This window comes from Triticum dicoccoides, chromosome 6B (assembly GCF_002162155.2).
Source record: "Triticum dicoccoides isolate Atlit2015 ecotype Zavitan chromosome 6B, WEW_v2.0, whole genome shotgun sequence".
Taxonomy (NCBI): Eukaryota; Viridiplantae; Streptophyta; class Magnoliopsida; order Poales; family Poaceae; genus Triticum; species Triticum dicoccoides.
This window is the reverse complement of record NC_041391.1, coordinates 560,480,376-560,500,628: the sequence shown is the minus strand read 5'-3', so window position 1 is coordinate 560,500,628 and position 20,253 is coordinate 560,480,376. Positions and strand designations below refer to the sequence as shown.

Sequence of the window (20,253 nt, the reverse complement as noted above, 5' to 3'; positions counted from 1 at the left end):
GAAGGACTCTGCTACTAACAGTTCGTTAATCCCTAAAACAGTGTTGTATATAGCTTCAGTTTCAAAATGTGACTCGTTCTCTGCAAAGAACTCATGCACGCATCCATCTAGTTCAATGAAAGAGCTACCAGGCTGCTTGGTCTTTCTGCTACTGTATATTCCTGTCCTCACTCTGTTTGCCTCAACCCACCTTGATGTGGTAGCATAGACAGTTGTTTGGCTCCAATACTTGGATCCTTTCTGCTACATATACTCTTCAAGTCCCACCTCTCCACAGCCTCTGCAGGCAAACAACAACGACCGCCACATTACCACATCCGAAGCGATGGGCATAGGCCGACAGGCTCGGCGTCGTCATCCAAATAGCAGGAAGACGCAACCTTGTATCGCAGGATGGCCTTCATGGAGAACTGACCCAAAGATGATGTTGTAGATCTTGTGAATGGGCGCCCACCACAAGTCCGGTACTCCACCATCTGCAGCCGCCGCGAGCCCGACAGCACTGGCCACACGCCCAACCGTAAAACGCTGCACACTGCTGCCTGCAACGTTGCTAGACCCATAGCCTGCAGGCGACCATCATAGTCGCCACTAACCCGGGTCTTGAATTTGACCCTGCCCTTTTAATCAAGTTCAATGTTCCCAGATCTTTGGGTCTGAATGTGATGGCAATCTGCATCATGGTGAACATAATGACTTTGACCCTGAAAAATCAGAGAAGGAAGCACAGCAACAGCTCCTCCGATGCAAGCGTTGGCTGCCGTCACCGAAGGGGAGGGTGGGATGCAACACAACATGGATCAATTAACACATAAACCGTACCAAAAAATTGAGCTCAAACAGAAGCAAGTTCATGAGCACGGGAGGCACAGGGACCTCAAACAGTACCAATTTTTTTCATCTTTCAGTAGCAGCTCCCTAAATTGAAGATTGAACAATTCAACTAACAACTGCAGTTCAGTCAGGCATCAATTCAACTAACAAATTCATGGTTAACCTTGTTGTTCAATTCAAGGAACAATCTACACTTAACAGTATCAACAAAATTGACCTCAAATAGTAGCCAATTGAGCCCAAACTGTGGTAAATCCTAACCAAGAGCAATGCCTCAATGGCCACGTACAAGAGCAGAGAGAGGAGGAGGTGAACTCAACTGAAGACAGAAAGGAGGAAGCGCCATGGGTGGTGCACCCCGAGCTGCAGCAAGGCAAGGGCGACCCCTCCTTCCTCAAGCATCCAATCCTTGCCCTGCACATCTACCATGGAGGATCAAACCAGATACATGTACCATGGAGGATCAAACCAGATATTAGAGAGAGAAAGGGGGAGAGATAGGGGAGGGGATGAACTGACCACATGGGCACCAGGCGAAGGAGCAGCTTCCTAGAGATGGGAGCTGCGTGTGAGGGCGCGGTGGGCGTCAGAGAGGAGCCGCTGGAGGCGCGGGAGCCACGCCAGTGTGAGGAACAAACCAGATATTAGAGAGAGAAAGGGGGAGAGATAGGGGAGGGGATGAACTCACCACATGGGCACCAGGCGAAGGAGCAGCTTCCTAGAGATGGGAGCTGCGTGTGAGGGCACGGTGGGCGTCGGAGAAGAGCCGCTGGAGGCGCGGGAGCCACGCCAGTGTGGACGCGCCCGAAACCCTAGCCATGGTAAGGGCCTAAGGTCATCGCTGGTGACCGATAGCGGCGAGTCCCGGTGGTCGATCTCGGCGTCAAGCTCCATCTAGACCTCGGCCTTCTCCTTCTGCAGGCGCTGCATCATGGCCATGGCATTGCTGGCGGCGCTTGCCGTGGCGAGGCACTCCTCCTCCATCTCGCCCCACAGCGCCCGCGGTCTCCTCCTCCGCCTCCTCCCTCGCCGCCCCTCTTCCTTTCCATCCCCGCCCCCGCCCTTATCCCTCCCCGCGGACTTGTCCTCCGCCTCCACCCTCGCGGCCCCTCTTCCTCCCCATCCCCACCCCCGGTGGACTCCTCCTCCGCCTCGACCCTCGCTGCCCCTTTTCCTCCCCGTCCCCACGCCCGCCCCTCTTCTTCCCCGTTCCCGTCCCAGCCCCACTCCTTCCCCACGGACTCCTCCTCCGCCTCCATCCTCGCTGCCCCCGCCCCTCTTCACGGAGCGCCGCCACCGAACCGCCGCGGACGAGGATTAGCACGGGCGTGGGGGCGAGTCGGGGACGCAGTCGCGGTCGTCGTGCAGTTAAACGGAGGACTGCGGGTTGAATACGCAGAACCTCGGGAACTTTTCTGCAAAAACGTAGACGACGGACCGCCCAAACCCAATTTGCTTTATTGTTAGATAAAGATAAAGATAAAGATATCGATAGAGGAAGGTAAAAAAAATTGAAAAAAAAATCTAGTTCACTCCATATCTTAAAAAGTCACAAATATGGTTTCTCACGCCGCCAAAAAAGGTTACTTTCCTCTCTAATGATTGTTCTTGTGATAGTGTAAACATAATGTAATTGTCGTCGTGTCTGCCAGAGATTCACTAAAACGAATTATTTTTTTAGCTAAAATCAGGAACCGAGGAAGAAAATTATGGAACTTAGAAACTTTTGTTCAAAATTGTACAATTAAAAATCTTGATTTTATCTAAAAATCAGATTAATAACAGAAAGTTCAAGTATAAAATAAAATAATTTAATGTTGGATTTCCTACTAATTAATTTTATGACATGCATATATATGCCTGCTTTTTAAGTAGGAAGGCAATCAGCGACAATAATTCTCCCCGCGTGCATGTTACTTTTTTTTAGATCTGCATCTCCGCTTTTAAGTAGGAAAGCAATCAAGCTGCACTAATTAAATCATTGCCTTCCCGTGGAGTCAACTTCTTCATTTGCCTTTTTTTTCTTGGCGTCATTCCTTCCTTTCTTGTCTTTCTAATTGCCGATAATCATTTATTTCTTAGATTCTTGAGGCAGCTATGCTTATTTTTCAATAAATTCATAACCTAATACATGCATGGCTTTAGCCCAGTCGGTTGTGCACGTCGCTGCGCTCCTCTACGATCTCGGCGCATATGCAAGGGCAAAGTCGTTGCTCACAATCTAGGCCCATGTGCGGCAAAGCCCATGAAGGTAGGAAAACAAACAAGAAATTCAAAACCTAACACATGCATGGCTTTAGCCCAGTCGGTTTTGCACGTTCAGATGAAAACAGCAGGTCGTGAGTTCGATCCCCATGAAAATCAACTAATTTTTGCGCTGCGCTGTCGTTGCTCACAATCTCGGCCCATGTGGGGCAAAGCCCATGACGGTAGAAAAACGTAATTTATCAAATCTATACCGATGGCAACATTAGTACCACCTCGTGTATATGTCTTAAATTCAAACTGAAAACGTAAATTTACAGAAAGAAAGCGTATTGTGACGGTGAACCCACGGAGTCAATCCGTGCTTTATTATTAGGGATAGACTAGCAAAAGTCTTAAATTCAAACTGAAAGCGTAAATTTACAGAAAGAAAGCGTATTGTGACGGTGAACCCACGGATTCAATCCGTACTTTATTATTAGGGATAGACTAGCAATGCAGTTAACTGTTACAGTATATGCTTGATTGAATGAAATTGGCCTTTAACCGATCTAAACAGGGAGTACATACTGTAGTAGGATCAATGATATCTTGTTAGCGCTGCTGCTGTGGGATTCTTTTCACGCTTGGTGGTTCACTGGCTTCTGAACATCAGCCTTAACTCGGTAGCTGCATCTATTCAACGCAGGGGCGGAATTGGGCCTGGGGCAACTGGGGCTATAGCCCCAGGCGTGGCCCAACTCGCAACTACATGTCCAGTAGATTTTTTTTCTTATTTGTACACTTATAAAGGCCCAGCCCCAGACGTGCACATCCATTCCTATGCCTAAGCCCATATACAACCCACAGAGCTCTCCATCGCCACCAGCCCACAACGCACGACCGCTCCAAAAGGAATCTCCCATCTCGGGCAAATCCTATTTGGCGCTGCAGGCGCCCGTTAATGTGTATTTTGCAAATGGGCGCCTGCAGCGCCCCGCACTGGGCCGGCCCATCTCACCCCGGTTCCTTTCCGTTTGGTAGAGGCAAAAAAGGGTAGCGCACCCGACGGGTATCGAACCCCCATTCTTTCCCTTCGAGTTAAGAGGCAACTACCACCGCGCCACCTAGCTAGATGTGATCAGTAACATCCTTTTACTTCTTTTCTTATTTCATCTGTCCTTTTACTTTTTTCCTTTATCGTTTTTTGTTTTTGTTTTTGTTTTTTCTTTTTTTCTTCCTGCCTCAATGTTTTTTTATAATTCTTGAACTTTTTCTTCAAATCGATGAACTATTTTTCAAATTCGCTGAACTTTTTTCAAATTTAATGAATTTTTTTTTCAAATTCACTGAACTTTTCTCAATTTCAATGAACTTTTTTCAATTTTCAATGAACTTTTTTTCAATTTTGATGAACTTTTTCCTAATTTAATGAACTTTTCTTAAAACTTGATGAACCTTTTTTCCAAATTCAGTGAACTTTTTTCAAATTCGATGAACTTTTTCCAAAATTGATGAACTTTTTTCCAAATTTGATGAACTATTCTTCAAAATTGCTGAACGTTTTTTCAAAAGAGATGAACTTTTTTTGAATTTGTGAACTTTTTTCAAATTTGGTGATTTTTGAGGAGAGGGGGGTTTCTGAAAAAAGAACTTGTAAAAAAGTTAACTGGCCCGGCCAACCATTAACCACGAGATGGGAAACAACCAACTTCGATGAACTAGCGATCCCGCGAGATGGGAAACGAGCGACTCCCGAACCAGCGATCGCCTCCTTTCCTGGGCCAGCCCACGGGTGCGCTGCGGGCGTTGGTTGAGGAAAGTGGCGCTTAGAGCGCCAACTAGGAGCTCCCCCCATCTCGCCTGTTCGCTGCTCTCTATCGCCATGATGCACGACTCAGGCTCGCTCTCTCGGTTTCCATCGTCTCGCCAGATACATCAGAAAAACAAAACCTCGTTCATGTTGCGCTGCCAATTCCCCTCAACTACTCGACTCGACGGACTCGATGTCCAGACCTGTGCGCCTGCGCCCGTCGGGCTGCGTTCGGATCCTCGTTTCATCCATCTACACAGCCGACTGGACATGATAGGTAATCTCTACTTTGTTGTATCATATATTTCCCCCCTAGTTCTTTTTTATCAGCCTAAATCAATGAATTATTGATGTTAATATTGTATTGCTTTAGTCAATTTTGTTTCATATGTTCTTATTTTGCAAAATTTCACAGGAACAATCGATTTAGTCTATGTCCAATGTCTTGATTTTAAATATTACTTGATTTATGTTACAGGTCCATGTCCTTTTATTATTGCTGGTGAAGAAACAATGACCTCACATGAACAAAGTCTTCATTAAATTGGTACCAACTTTCTAGTGATGCACTTCGTTAAATTGTTTACATGTTCTTATCAAATTTGCTCTCATGGTAATACGAATTCATATTTCATTATTCATGTGAATTTGTGGTGTACTTCTGACATGCAATAGTATGCGTGGTATTTGGCAAAAAAAATTGCCTCTTAGTTTTAGCCCTAGGCTTTGAGAAATCCTGGCTCCGCCTCTGATTCAACGCGCCGACGACGACTTCCCGATCAAAACTGCGCGGCGTCAGTAGCATCCCAGCCAAGAAAAAAAATGGCGACACTGACAGGACAGACAAAAATGGTGGCGATGTCGCGCATCTGTGTAAGGTGGGCGCGGCCTCCGGCGGCACCTCGGCCATATCTCGGCGTTCTCGATGGCATCTTGCATACAGAAGAAACTGAACATCTGTCGTGCATCGAACAGAGCTGCGGCGCGCTGCCGCTCTTCTTGACTCCATCTTCTTCTTCCTCTACTGCACGGCAACCGGGACTCTAGGAGTGGCGCCGCTACCCGCTGCTCGTAGAAGGCGCATGGCGGCAGATATGGATGGAAGGCCGAAGCGGCATGCCACGGCAGCAGCGTGAGCAAGGAGGAGGAGGTGAAGCGGAGGGGAAGGAAGTACAATGCGGATATAACATACGTGAGGGCGACAACGCCTCCATGAGCGCATGGAGGTGCAGCTAGGGGGAGGTGGTGCGCGGTAGGGAGAGTGGCGGCTAGGCAACCCCGTCGTGCAGCGGCGAGTAGAGGAACCCGGACACCAGGACACAAACTGGAATCAGGCGGTCAGAGCCGCCGCCAGACCAACAACAGGTAGCCGCGCCATCCTTACTCTCCCTTCTCTTCTCTCCATCTCACCTCGTCTCTTCTTCGCAGGAGACCGAGTCGCCATGGCCATGGAGCACCGGCGGGCCCTTGCTCCGCGTACTCGCTCCTCCTTCTTGGGTTCCGGCATCGGAGGCGGCAACATGGACGGGCCCTTGCTTCGCGTACTTGCTCCTCCTCCTCGGGCCGATTTGGTTCTTGACCCTTGTAGTTCTCGGGATAACGGGTGCAGTAGCAACAATAGTGTTTGTATCTGCTTCTGACTCTTTTTCTGAAGGAAAGAGGAATTTTTTAGGGGTATATCAGGAAAAAAGGATCAGTTTTTGTGAACACGAATGTGGGCAGTTTTTTTTTTTTTTGAGAAATACGAGCGTGGGCAGGTGGGACTGACGAGCCAGGCTATGGGCCGGACTGGCCCATCCAGCCGAGCGAGCCTGCTCGCCTAACTCCAGGATTCCTGCTCGGGAATGCAGGCTAGTCACGTAGGAAAAATAGAGAAACAAAATGTTTTCCAGATCGATTAAAGTAGAGACTGCGGGTTTAATTCCTAAAAACTAAATTGACCTTTTGCTAGTGTAGATTGGTACTGCAGAATACTGACAAGTATACGACTAATGCCGGGAGAATGGAAGCTACAGTTATTTATTACTCATATCATATGAATGAACACTTTCCTAATTTCGTAAGACCATCCCCTTTAAGAATGGATCAGCAGCAAGTTCAAGTTGGATACAGTGCAATAAATATGCAGTAATGGCATGGAGTCCATGTGAAGACCGAAAACAGTTGTAGCAAGAAAACAAAAGTTAAAAGGATAAAATATACAAAAGATGCTCAAAGGTCCACTCAGCGCTATGTTTTTCTTGCTGTTTGTACCAGGAGCCACATAATATACACTCTGTTCTTAGTTCTTCTATGGAGGTGATAAATTTCAAGATAAAGTAGTATGCTCATGAAAATATCTACTCTGTTAGCCAATGGGGCAATTTACTCAATCCTGACCACACAACTAATGTCCAAAAGCAACTTAGGATCAACCAGAGCGCGAAGACACCACAGAGGAGGGAGCATTTTTGAAGTACCTCATTAGGCTTGACAGTTATTATGTGAGGAGTAAATGATGTCCCAGCTGAACCTACAATTCAGTAAACGAAATATCATAGACAGCACACAAAGATGTTCAAAGAAGCTCATCGGAATTACAATCAAACATGATACACTGCGATTAACATAATATGTTACACGGAAGAAAATTTAATTAATTTACTTGACAGAATATTTACCACCCTTTTACGTCGCAAACTTCAAAAGTCAGACATGGTACAAATATGAGCAAGGTAATATAAAACACATAAAAGAATCTTCTTACAAAAAAAAGGCAACTGATAAATTGTCTAATATTCAAAGAACTAAGCTCACTTTTATATTTATACTCTGCTCTGTGCACACAAGTACATAAAGCAGAGGTGTACTTCCCACATTATATGAATGCCTGCACTACTGCTTCTTATTTAAAATTTAATTCATTTAGAATGTGGAGAAATCCTTGCAACGTTAGTGGTGACATTCCCTTTATGAACGTATAGAAAGACATACAGTACACGCTTTTATTCAGCACAAGCTGCTGCTGAGTGAACACTGATCTTTCTAAATTTAGATGTGAACCAACGCGGGTGCAGCCAAAATTACCTAAGGCATCGAGCTGCTTCTTTTTGCCAGATCCCGGGGGTCGTCCTCTGCGCTTCCCGTCAGGATTCGAGTTGGCGCTCGCGCCACCGGACTGCCCGCCCGCCTCGGCCTTCACCGCCGAGCCCATGGTCCCGTCCGTCCCATACTTCTTCGGCCTTCCCCTCTTCTTCACGATCACGAGCTCCCCCCCGCTGCCGCTAACGCTGACCATCAGGGCGCCACCGCCACCGCTGACGGGCTGCGGCATGCCAGGCGGGGTGGAATCGGGCCGGTACATGGCCAGCGGCGACATGTCCGCCGGCTTCATTGCCGCCTGCGAGACCCCGGCCCGGGCGACGCCATGCATGGGGTTGAAGGCGAGCGGCATCCCGTGCATGACGTTCGCGGAGCCCGGCGGCATCTCACCGTAGGCGTGCTGCGGCATCATGACGCGTCTGCGGCTGCGACGGCGGCGTCGGCGTCTTCTGCTGCTGATCCCGGCCGTCCATCTCGCGGCGAAACCCTAGGCACCCCACGAATCCGGTGCTGTCGGTGACTGCTCCTACATGATCAAACCAATATTAGAGAGAGAAAGGGGGAGAGATAGGGCAGGGGATGAACTAACCCCATGGCCATCAAGCGGAGGAGCAGCATCCCGGAGTCGGAGCTGCGTGTCAGAGAGGAGTCGCCGGAGGCGCCGGAACCACGCCAGAGTGGAGGTGCCCGAAACCCTAGCCATTGTTGATGGTCAACCAGGAAAACGGGATCGGTCGCCTCCTGGAGGCTGGGATCGGGATCGCCCATGCCGTGAAAGAAACTCATGGATAATTCGTCGTTGAGCCAAATTGGATTTACGTGCGAATTTAACGTACAGGCAGAAAACAAAACGTCGAAACGTATACAAAAATAGTACCACCTCGTTTATATTACGATTTTGTCTATACAAATCGTGAAAGCGTATTATGACATAAAAAGAAAACGTATTGTGACGGTGAATCCACGGAGTCAATCCGTGCGTTGCAACGGGAGAAAAAATAGATCCTCTTATATCTCTAGCTGGGTCAGTTGGACAAACTGTGAGTTACCGATTGACAGGTTATAAGATCGAACCCTCCCATCGTCAATTTTATTTTTTGCCAGCTCTCTTGACCCGGGCCAGAGTGCGCCGCCAGGTGGGCTTCCTATGTTGGGCCAAAACAGGTGCGAAATAATGAAACCAAACAGCGTATGTGAAATTTATTGAAACGGGACCAAAGAAAGCGAGACGAAACCAAGAATATCACCTCCCTTTAATAGTAGGTATTGTTATAGATATAGATTATTATTATTATTATTATTATTATGTGGGGGAGGACTCCCTAATGTATTTTTCATGGAATTGTTCATCTATAATAACTGTATAATTTCTCAAAAAAATTCTAATTACTAAAGGACATGGATGCGTGGAAGCTTGCTATCCATGTGCCATAATCATGATTTTGTTGCGAGATCTTATGGTTTTCACCTCTAGCCTACCCCAACTTGTTTGGGACTAAAGGCTTTGTTGTTGTTGTTGTAAAGGAGAGATCAGTTTCCAAAAAAGATATATCTAATGGACAATTTTGATAGTTTTGGAGTGGGTTCTGATGTATTTTTCATCTAATGGCAGTAATTAAATAAAGGAGAGATCGCATGGAGAATTTCTCTAGTGATGTCCTCCTTCTATATAGACATAAATATTCTTTCCTTATCTCTTCCCTCCTATGCACCTCGTATAAGCTCCTTCCTTATTTTTGTTTATGTCGCCTCTAATTAGCCTATCTTTCCTTCTTGTATTTAATATACGCACTTGTTTCCCTCTTTCCCTTTTGGTGGAGGGGATCGCATGAAGATTAGTCTCTTTGCCTCTGAATTAATATATGCACCTCGTATAGCCTCTCTCTCTTTTCTTCCTTATTTCTGTCCACGTCGCCCCCTCTTTCCTTCCTTATTTCTGTCCACGCCGCCCCTCTTTCCTTCTTTTCCCTCTCATGTAATAATTAGCCTCTCTTTCCTTCTTTATTTCTCATGTAATCAGCCTCTTTGTTTGTTCTCAACTTGCTGATATTTCATGTAATTTGCAAAGTATATAAACGTGTAGGAATAACTTCAAGGTAGCGAGGTGGTACTATTCAACATTCGTACAGTAGGCTAGTTGGTTGAGCATCTCAAAAAATAGGTGAGGTCTTCGATCTCACGCACAATAAATAATTTTTGTCTGCTCCATTATTGTCTTAGAATAAGAAGAATTGCAGGCCTATATTGGGGCAGACGAAGCGTGTTGGCGTGGTGGTATTGCTTCGATTGTGCGTATTGGAGGTCGTGGGTTCGGCTTTGTCGGCCACAATTTTTTGAACTCCACTTATTCGGCTCATCGCCGAAATTTTTAGGAAACATAGGCTAACGGCGAAGAAAAGCCCATATGTTGACTTATTATTCGGCCCAGTCTAGCGACGAACAAAAACGACAACGTACGATAAGTCCATCTTGAATTAGTACCACCTTGTATTTTGGAAAAATATGGATTGAAAGCGTAAAATCATGGAAAGAAGCGTATTGTGACGGTGAACCCACGGAGTTAATCCGTGCTTTATTATTATTAGGGATAGGGATAGACTAGCAAAAGGACCCGTGCGTTGCAACGGGGTAATAAAATTGCGGCGTTCAAATCAATCCATCGAGGACATAAATAAATATCTAAATGAGTATATAAGTAATATATTAATTCAAATCAAATGAAATTGGTGGCTGGCTGCACTTAAGAAATAGTCGTGCTAATATGTGCTAATATTACATATTTAGTAATTGACTACACACAAGCTTAGAGGCCACAATTTATTCTAAAAGCCTTGGTTCAATTTAGCGCGATTGAAACATTCATTATCCAGTGTGTAAAGACAAACTGTGACTTTATATTTGTTTTTGTTTGGAATTTTCTTTTTAGACATAACAATGAATGCAAGCACAACACTAAATTAGAAATTGTTCTTTTGAAATTAATATGGCATGTAACTATGCCGGCAGAATAGATAACCATTTAAACGAGTACCAATATAAGTGAGTTGCCTAGCCTGTACTCTATCATCTGCCTTGAACTATGGTGCGAATAGCCTCTACAAATATCCTGAAAGAAATCATCAGCAATAAAATTTAGAGCCATGATAAAATCATGTTTCAAGTTATTACTGTTGACACTACTACTCGTATCCAATCAGCTTTGGCCCAAAAAGTGATATTTGAACCAATCACAGAAGAAAATCAAATATGGGTGTTTCTTGTCATGCAGATAATATTGCAAGAAACTACTGTGTATTACTGGTAAAATCCAGTAGCTTACTCAATCAAGTGTTTGCCACTACTTTTATCAGTTTTCATTAATCAAACAGTATAGCGTACAAACCTGACATCCAAAAATAATTCAACTCTCAAGCAAATATGCTTCAGTCTCTCAGTCTTGTACAGACTTCTGAGTAATAGAATAGAACAAATTTGGACAAAAAAGAAGGATGCACTTACTTAATTTGAGGTAGCAGCTTCTATAGAACAGACGATATGGGAAAACATGAAGAACTTAAAGAAAAAAAATCAAGTAAGATGCAAGTAACAGCAGAAAAGAATTCGTGACCTCAAGCAAATATATGTCACTCACCCAGACCCAACTCCTCCGTAAAGACTTCCGATGAACATAATAGAACAAACACCTGTGTTTTGCCACGAAACAATGGCTAGTTGCTAGAATTACTGTTTTTCCCTTCCCTTTCCTTATCTCCCGTTCTCCACTAATAATAAAGTGAAACTTCTTATAAAGCCAAATTGCATAATGTGGATTTTGAAAGGAAAAAATGCACTACAACATGAAGTGATGTTTGACACACAACCTAGCAAACAAATAAAGATTAATTTGGTCAGAACTAAGGTCAAATTGTGCCTGACTCCGTAATATTATTCTTCATACACAATTAATCTTTTACTCTAATGTGTTACAACACAACACTTAAGAAATCACTTACACAACAGCAGAACCATTCATAGTGATAGCCGAAGACCTTCACTATTAAATATATGTGCACCATGATCATGTCACAAACATGCAGAAGAATGCCCTATCAGCTTGAGAAACTTCATGTTGTAGATATTCCCACCACTTTGTTGGATTTGCAAAGATGCATCTATATTTAAAAAGATTACAAATTCAAATTACATTTGCTGAAATAAAAAGTCATTTTCATAAGATCTAGAAATCCAAGATTTACACAAAGAGAAGTTACATAGTTTGATTTATAGGTGAAGAAATTTTGCTGGAACTATCACATTGCATCAGATGATTATACTGTGAGCAAAGTATGTTTGTATACTACTTACAACTGCTTGAACTTTGCGGCGCATAGAGAAATATAAGCAGAGTTCAGCGCAGTTACATGTAAACAGAAATCTTCTCTGCACATCATAGAGTATTTTCAGATTGCGGGATAGTTACATCAGATTCCCATCAAAGTTCAAGTTGAAGTAGATAATATTAAATAAAATAGCTTCAGTTTGATCTGTTCCACTCCTTTTGCTAACACTTCAAATTTTTGAAGAACCGTGGCTACCTCTTGTAAACCACACTACTGCAAACCCCAAAAGAGCTCTTGTTTTTTAAGAAAACAATCTGAAGCCAGCATATAGTTTGAAGTTGAAAAATATTTTTTTACTGAGACAATAGTATTATTTAAATCCGTTAAATCTACGCAGTGTAATTATGTTTCTAGTAATGTGCAGGCATGAAAATATAATGTTTTCAAAAGTCTATATTAAGGCCAGAAGCTTGCGCTCAACTATGCAGACGAAGGGCAAGTAAATAGGCACCGGCAAAAACCTACGATTTGGTGCTGGAACAACACCGCGTTGCAGCGGCGGCGTCATGGAAGAGCGGCGAGTCCTCTTAGGATGAGCGGCGAATCCTCGCTCGATTAGGCGGCTCACACGTTGTCAGAAGCAGCGGCGGCGGCGAGCATCTACGCTCAGAATACTTTCCTCATCCATATGCTGATTTACACAATGTCATCATATAAAACAAAGCTTGATGATGCATTATACCAGCAAAACATGGACATAAAGAAAGTTGAATCTTGACCAAACATATACTTAAAAACAAAAACTCAAATCAAATACTACTGAAGTTGTTTGTCTATTACCATGAGAACTAAAATACTTCGTATTATTCAGTTAGTATGTAAACAAAAAGGATTTTATGATATATCTTTCTATGAACTAAACCAAACATAATTCCTTTCTAGGGCTGCATCCAGAAAAGTAAGGGCCTGTTTGGTTTACGCCTCCAACTTACCCTACCAAAATATTGGTCATGCCAAATTCCTTATGTGTTGTTTGGTTTGTTGCCAAATATTTGGCTGCCAACAAAGTCCATTGTTGCTTCCTTCACAGATTCTTGCCAAATCTTTGGCCAACCCTGGGCGTTGGAATCCCACTCCAAATAATTGGCAAGCCAATATTGGCAGGGCAGCTATAGGCAAGAACCAAACATACCCTAAAATACATTGCTTGTGGTAGTAGTGGGTGAACAAGCAGGCCACGAACAGATGGATCTTCATTGAATCTTGACACTGAATCCATCACCCCATCTTCTGCGCAGTTCCAAGGGAACTCCGACAACAAAGATTTTATACTGATTTCCTCACAACCCTGCACTTTAAATCACCTATCAATACAACCATGAATTCACCTCTATGCTTGTAATGGATAGGCAGAGAGAGGAACATGTAGAACCAGTAGGAGGTCCTCGCGCTGCCCATCGATCGGCCCCTGCTCCTAGCTTCGCGTGCTCTTGTTCCCCAACAAAGTCTGCATCCCCTGTCAGACCGTCCCCACTCTCGCACGAACGCGGCATGTACGCGCGGCGGCGCCTGACTCCGCTCCTTGGCTCAGCCGCTCATCACCAAGGGGTGGAGAAGATGCTGACAAACGGAGTTCCGGCGAAGCCGGCAGATCGGTGGCACGGCGATGTCGAGCGCCCCCAGAACAGATAGACAAAGAAGAAAACTGGCCGCGCGGCCACGCGCGGCGGCGGCGCCCTGCTCGAACGCATCGGTAAGATGGCGCGGGGCGGGAGTGAAGGCGCGGTGGAGTTCGAGATGGGATTGGGAGGGCGAGTGGCTAGCGGCGGCGGCGGCGCCCTGCCCGAACGCATCGATAAGATGGGGCGGAGTGGGAGGTGGCGGCGCGCTGGGGCGGGGCGGGAGGTGCTGGCACGCTGGAGGTCGAGAGGATTTGGGAGGGCGAGTGGCTGGGTTTTTTTAATTTTCTTTTCTCTCACCCGTACCGCTTCGGGTTGACTTATTATAACGACTGCGGATTAAATAACTAAAGCATCAGGGACTTTCTTGCAAAAACTCCGCGACGGTGAACCCGGAGACCCAATCCATGCTTTATTATTAGGGAGAGACTAGCAAAAAAGCCTGTGCGTTGCAATGGGAGAGAAAAAAAACACATACTTTTAACCCGATAACCATGATTCAAGACCCTAATTGGTCCACGTCCTTTATTTTCACATGACATCACTTTTCTGTTGCCGACGGTGGCCTCAGCGCTCACACAACGAAAACACATTTGAATGTGGTCAGTCTAAGTCCTCTCTCTCTCTATATCTATCTATCTATCTATCTATCTATCTATCTATCTATCTATCTATCTCTCTCGAACACTCTTTCAGAAAAATATGAGCAATATGTTGTTTTCCCCGCGAGGTTTCTCAGAGGTGTGCATACGTGGTTATCGATGTTTCCTGTCCTCTCAATATGGTTTTAATGGGCGTTTCTTTGTAATTTGGATCGCCGTCAGTACGAAAGAAAAACGGACTGTGCACTATATATTAAGTTTGCACCAAAATTAATATTTTAGAAATATTTAACAACTAACAATAATATCATATTTAGATTGTACACATTTTCTAATCAAATTTCATATATAACATGTTAAAACAGGAGTTATGATTTAAAAGATATGAATAATTTTGTTTTAGATAAGCTGCTGATTGATTAACCGAAAAGTCAGGGGTTTTCTGAAAAAATGCAAAAAAAAAACTCGGCCATTATTTAAACGTCTATTGCGGATTAATTTACAGAAAACAATGGGGATTTTTTAAAAATGGCACGACGGTGACAAGCAAAAGCACTCCGTGCTTTATTAGTAGGCTAGAAAAATACCCATGCATTGCAACGGAAGAAGATTAATATAAAATTTTAAGCAATAAAAACTGCATAAAAATCAAAAATAGGTGGGCAATGAAGCTATAGTTACACGTGTATCCATATTCTAATACACAGATAACTCCCATGGATACACATAAGCTTGTGGTAATCCATAATCTCTTTGATCCATGCATCCTCCAAAATTATTTTTATGCATCAAAGATAGTAACATCTTCTCGATGATTCCCTTCAATTAAGCAACCTCTTCACACAGATGCTCCACTTTTCTGCCAGGATAAACATAAAAAATTGTCAAAAAGTTGAAACGTTGAACCTACATAACTCATATCAAGCTATTCCTTTCAATTATACACACTGTCCAAATGTCAAAATTTCTGAACGAAATGCAATACCCTAAAATGATTCTCTGAAATCCACCACATCAAATGTCCCTATGCAGCAGCTTTCTTTGAAGCACAAATGAAGCAAAATGTTGTGTCGATCTTAAATGATAAGCGCGTCCCGAAAATTCAGAGACCAAACTAAGACATAAAAGGGCATAGCTAAAAAACACATCTCAGATAAAGCTTTCCAACTTGATGCTGGGCTCAAAGTTGGCCATGGCTATCATGCCCCCTGTGCAACAATTAATAAAAACAAACTAATTTCAGATAAGCTAATTTAGAGGATGTACTGTCGACAACTCAATTTAGATAAACTGATTTCATATACTTGGATCACAACCCCGAATGTTTCCCCTCGAAACTGTAAGCATAAAACCAGATCCAAGTGCACCACAAAATTTGCTCGTTTTCTCAACATCAAGCTAAAATTTCAGAATCAAATAGCCAAAAAATATTTCAGAATTGAAAACACCTGGAGTACAATCGGATATAGATATATGTCCACAGTCCAACACTAATGATCCAAATCAATTTAAGGTGTATTGGAATTAGTGAGAGCCGCTTGTGGATGCAACTCAAACTGAGGCACAATATATATTTGGAACTTACACCAAGCTGAGCTTGACCTTGTATCATGAACTGTCCTGAAATCCACTCGCGCGCACACTGCGCCAGGAAGTTCTCCATCGTCCCCGCTCACATACTGCGTTAGGAAGTTCTCCATCGTCGATGGCCCCTAGGCGGTTGCAGAACAACTCCGCCATCACATCACGCAACTGGCTGCAATCAGAAGAACGACGAGGGTCTCCTCATCGTTGATCTCTCTGTATCCACCAGCCGCACCAATAGGTGAGCGGGCACATGATACCCTGCTCCCAGATTAGTTTAAGCCAGAGAAACCAAAGCTGGGTTAGTAAGTTCGGAGTAAAAATATAACTGTCAGACAAGAACATGAGAGAAGAACAAATAAGTGACGCAGTGGACAGCTAATTTTCTGACATAGTAACATCACAGCAAAAACTGTCGGTATTACCTAGCATAAATTGCAATACCAGAAGGAAACATCTCAGATAGACCAATAAAATTTTGATAACAATGTGCACTCAGTTGCACATTAAGTGGCTCATTACATAATGTTGGAAATATGCCCTAGAGGTAATAATAAAAGTATTATTATTATATTTCTTTGTTCATGATAATAGTCTTTTATTCATGCTATAACTGTATTATCCGGAAATCGTAATACACGTGTGAATACATAGACCACAATATGTCCCTAGTGAGCCTCTAGTTGACTAGCTCGTTGTGATCAACAGATAGTCATGGTTTCCTGGCTATGGACATTGGATGTCGTTGATAACGGGATCACATCATTAGGAGAATGATGTGATGGACAAGACCCAATCCTAAGCATAGCACAAAGGTCGGTTAGTTCATTTGCTAGAGCTTTTCCAATGTCAAGTATCTCTTCCTTAGACCATGAGATCGTGTAACTCCCGGATACCGTAGGAGTGCTTTGGGTGTACCAAACGTCACAACGTAACTGGGTGACTATAAAGGTGCATTACAGGTATCTCCGAAAGTGTCTGTTGGGTTGACACGGATCGAGACTGGGATTTGTCACTCCGTATGACGGAGAGGTATCTCTGGGCCCACTCGGTAATGCATCATCATAATGAGCTCAAAGTGACCAAGTGGTTGATCACGGGATCATGCATTACGGTACGAGTAAAGTGACTTGCCGGTAACGAGACTGAACAAGGTATTGGGATACCGACGATCGGGTCTCGGGCAAGTAACGTACCGATTGACAAAGGGAATAGAATACGGGGTTGCTTGAACCCTTGACATCGTGGTTCATCCGATGACAACATCGAGGAGCATGTGGGAGCCAACATGGGTATCCAGATCCCGCTGTTGGTTATTGACCTGAGGTCGTCTCGGTCATGTCTGCATGTCTCCCGAACCCGTAGGGTCTACACACTTAAGGTTCGGTGACGCTAGGGTTATCAGGAAGACAAGTATGTGATTACCGAATGTTGTTCGGAGTCCCGTATGAGATCCCGGACGTCACGAGGAGATCCGGAATGGTCCGGAGGTAAAGTTTTATATATGGGAAGTTGTTAAACGGACACCGGAAAGTTTCGGGGTCATACCGGTATTGTACCGGGACCACCGGAGAGGTTCCGGGGGTCCACCGGGAGGGACCACCCCTCCCGGGGGGCCACTTGGGCTGCGTAGGGATAGCAGCCAGCCCCTAGTGGGCTTGGCGCGCCCCCCCCCCTTGGGCCCATGCGCCTAGGGTTGGGGGGGAAACCCTAAAGGGGGCGCACCCCCCTTGCTTGGGGGGCAAGCCCCCCACCCTTTGGCCGCCGCCCCCCTCTAGGGTTTCCCCTAGAGGGCCGCCCCCTTGCCCCTCTCCTCCTATATATAGAGGGGTGAGGGGAGGGCTGCAGAACACAACTCAAGGCGCAGCCCCTCCCCTCCCCAACACCTCTCCTCCTCCGTACGTGCTTGGCGAAGCCCTGTCGGAGTACTTCTGCACCAACTACACCACGCCGTCGTGCTGCCGTTGGAGCTACCTTCCTCAACCTCTCCTTCCTCCTTGCTGGATCAAAACGGAGGAGACGTCGTCCGTCCCGTACGTGTGTTGAACGCGGAGGTGTTGTCCGTTCAACACTTGGTCATCGGTGATCCGAATCACGACGAGTACGACTCCATCATCACCATCCCCTTGAACGCTTCCGCACTCGATCTACAAGTGGTATGTAGATGCAAACTCTTCCCCTTGACTCGTTGCTTAGATGAACTCATAGATGGATCTTGGTGAAACCGTAGGAATTTTTTTTAATTTTCTGCAACGTTCCCCAACAGTGGCATCATGAGCTAGGTCTATGCGTAGTTCTCTTTGCACGAGTAGAACACAATTTTGTTGTGGGCGTGGATCTTGTCAACTTACTTGCCACTACTAGTCTTTTCTTGCTTCAACGGCATTGTGGGATGAAGCGGCCCGGACCAACCTTACACGTATGCTTACGTGAGACCGGTTCCACCGATTGACATGCACTAGTTGCATAAGGTGGCTGGCGGGTGTCTGTCTCTCCCACTTTAGTTGGAGCGGATTCAATGAAAAGGGTCCTTATGAAGGGTAAATAGAAGTTGACAAAATCACGTTGTGGTTATTCGTAGGTAAGAAAACGTTCTTGCTAGAACCCAATTGCAGCCACGTAAAAGATGCAACAACAATTAGAGGACGTCTAACTTGTTTTTGCAGCGATTGATCATGTGATGTGATATGGCCAGAAGTTGTGATGAATGATGAATTGTGATGTATGAGATCATGTTCTTTGTAATAGGATTCACGACTTGCATGTCGATGAGTATGACAACCGGCGGGAGCCATAGGAGTTGTCTTTATTTTTTGTATGACCTGCGTGTCATTGAAGAACGCCATGTAACTTACTTTACTTTATTGCTAAACGCGTTAGTCATAGAAGTAGAAGTAGTCGTTGGCGTGACAACTTCATGAAGACACGATGATGGAGATCATGATGATGGAGATCATGGTGTCATGCCGGTGACAAGATGATCATGGAGCCCCGAAGATGAAGATCAAAGGAGCTATATGATATTGGCCATATCATGTCACTACTTTATATAATTGCATGTGATGTTTATTATGTTTTATGCATCTTGTTTACTTAGGACGACGGTAGTAAATAAGATGATCCCTTACAACAATTTCAAGAAGTGTTCTCCCCTAACTGTGCACCGTTGCTAAAGTTCGTCGCTTCTAAGCACCACGTGATGATCGGGTGTGATAGATCCTTACGTTCACATACAACGGGTGTAAGACAGTTTTACACATGCAAAACACTTAGGGTTAACTTGACGAGCCTAGCATGTACAGACATGGCCTCGGAACACGGAGACCGAAAGGTCGAACACGAGTCGTATGGAAGATACGATCAACATGAGAATGTTCACCGACGATGACTAGTCCGTCTCACGTGATGATCGGACACGGCCTAGTCGACTCGGATCGTGTAACACTTAGATGACTAGAGGGATGTCTAATCTGAGTGGGAGTTCATAATTTGATTAGAACTTAATTATCATGAACTTAGTCTAAAAACCTTTGCAAATATGTCTTGTAGATCAAATGGCCAACGCTCATGTCAACATGAACTTCAACGCGTTCCTAGAGAAAACCAAGCTGAAAGATGATGGCAGCAACTATACGGACTGGGTCCGGAACCTGAGGATCATCCTCATAGCTGCCAAGAAACAATATGTCCTAGAAGGACCGCTAGGTGACGCTCCCGTCCCAGAGAACCAAGACATTATGAATGCTTGGCAGTCTCGTGCTGATGATTACTCCCTCGTTCAGTGCGGCATGCTTTACAGCTTAGAACCGGGGCTCCAAAAGCGTTTTGAGCATCACGGAGCATATGAGATGTTCGAGGAGCTGAAACTAGTTTTCCAAGCTCACGCCCGGGTCGAGAGATATGACATCTCTGACAAGTTCTATAGTTGTAAGATGGAGGAAAATAGTTCTATCAGCGAGCACATACTCAAGATGTCTGGGTTGCACAACCGTATGACCCAGCTGAATATTAACCTCCCTGATGAGGCAGTCATTGACAGAATCCTTCCGTCGCTCCCACCAAGCTACAAGAGCTTTGTGATGAACTACAATATGCAGGGGATGGTAAAGACCATTCCTGAAGTATTTTCTATGCTAAAGTCAGCAGAGGTTGAAATC

The 20,253-nt window shown here is 44.7% G+C and overlaps 1 long non-coding RNA gene across 1 annotated transcript; it reads right to left on the bottom strand.

Annotated features, from left to right (window-relative positions):
* Positions 1 to 1,173: 1,173 nt before the first annotated feature.
* LOC119322601 lies at positions 1,174 to 1,846 on the bottom strand. The gene is made up of 3 exons (XR_005155716.1): positions 1,523 to 1,846; positions 1,354 to 1,434; positions 1,174 to 1,256 (listed from the first exon to the last, which is right to left on the bottom strand). It is a non-coding gene; the product is annotated as an uncharacterized LOC119322601 (long non-coding RNA).
* Between the last annotated feature and the right edge of the window lie 18,407 nt (positions 1,847 to 20,253).